A 1,646-nucleotide genomic window follows, 5' to 3' on the forward strand; every position below is an offset into this window, starting at 1 on the left:
ATATAAGTTTTAGAATAAAATCTTAATAAGGGGTAACCTAACATTAAATGCTTTAATGAAGTCAAGGAAACTTGATTTGGACCAAAACTCATTTTGGAAAATCAAAAATTGATGTTTGCAGTTGACCATTACGAATTCACCGTGGAGTGGGAGGCAATGGTTATGTTCTAGTAAAAAGAAGATGAGGGTAAATAATTAGTTCAAAAAGTTTGGTAACTAAGGAGAGGAGAGATGGGACAGCTTCTTGAAGAGGAACAAAGCTTAAAAGAGATCTTTGAACATGGAGGGTATTTTAACCCATTTACAAACACTGAAAGGATGGATGGAGGCAATGGAAATTCAGAAGGGAGAACATAGTATTCTTAGAGTAAAGCTGCAAGGAATAGGAGAGGTATGAGATCAAAAACACAATTCAAAACTAATTCAGCCACTTCTTCCCAACAGACTGCAAAAGAATTGGCTACCAGTGGTACAGAAATAGGTCACCTGCTAAAGGGTTAGCTGTGTGTGTCAGGGCAGGGGTGGGATTTCGAGAAGTGTGGTTATGGCCCAGAACCTTGTTAAAGGAAATGGGAAAGAAAGCCAAGTGGATATGATTAAGTGTGCTTGGTAGCACTGAGATAAAAGCAGCGATATTATCAAAGGAAATTCATACTTCAGGTAAGTACAGCAATAGAGGGAATGTTCTGGGAAAAAGATTGAGGATATCAATTTTTTTCTTTAGCAAGTGAATAAAAGTACTAGAAGACACGATCAACCTGAAAAGGGCATTTTGCAAAGAATTCAATATTAGAGTGTCCAGCATAGGACGGTGCATGGGCTGCCTGTGGCAGTTCCCACCTCTACAAACAAAGGGCATCAGTATAAGACAATCTTACTTATTAGCCAAGCTCAGAGCAGCTGTCTGGGGACAGTATTCTAGCAAGAAGGTAAGTTGGAAGTTCCTATTAATCTCACTGTATAGAAGGTAATGCTTCTTTGAGTGGGAACAAATAAATTACCTAGATTCAACAAAGATAAAAACAGTTACAGAGCTCTGACTGGCTTCAAATTTGAACACAAAAATATGTGTTTTGGTCCATGTTTTCAGGCCTCAACTAGGAAGGAAACAAATGTTTCTAAGGAGTATGTAAATGTAATTATAGCTTGAAGTGGGCTGATGGCCAGAACATTGGGTTACGCGCTGAGAATTAGAACAAGAGCATGGATCCAGAGAATGCTTGCCTCGTGAGGGTAGCAATGTTTCCAGTACTGCCTGTCATGCCTGTCATCCACCCTCATGGCCTTTCTTCTCTTGGCTATCTTAGATTTTTTCATAGTTAAGGTCAAAAATCTTATGTTAAACCTGTTTTTCTCCAATCCAAAATTGTTTTTATGTTGAACATTTCTTTCTCCTGTTTAACTTTTTTTTTTAATTCATTAACAATATCTAAGGACAAACAATCAGGGATGAGTCAGTGTAACATCTGAGAAATGATAGGTGAACAGGCTCAGTCTATATACAAATCATTCATTATACCACCAACACAATGGTTTCAATGGTATATTTAAATAAGGTATTTTGTTATAATTACAGTGTGTAAAAATCAGAACCTTGATTTATTTCCAGAGTTTATATCATTGAAAAAAATAAGAGATGTGGAGAA

This window comes from Propithecus coquereli, unplaced genomic scaffold (genome assembly GCF_000956105.1).
Source record: "Propithecus coquereli isolate 6110/MARCELLA unplaced genomic scaffold, Pcoq_1.0 Scaffold245, whole genome shotgun sequence".
Lineage (NCBI taxonomy): Eukaryota > Metazoa > Chordata > Mammalia > Primates > Indriidae > Propithecus > Propithecus coquereli.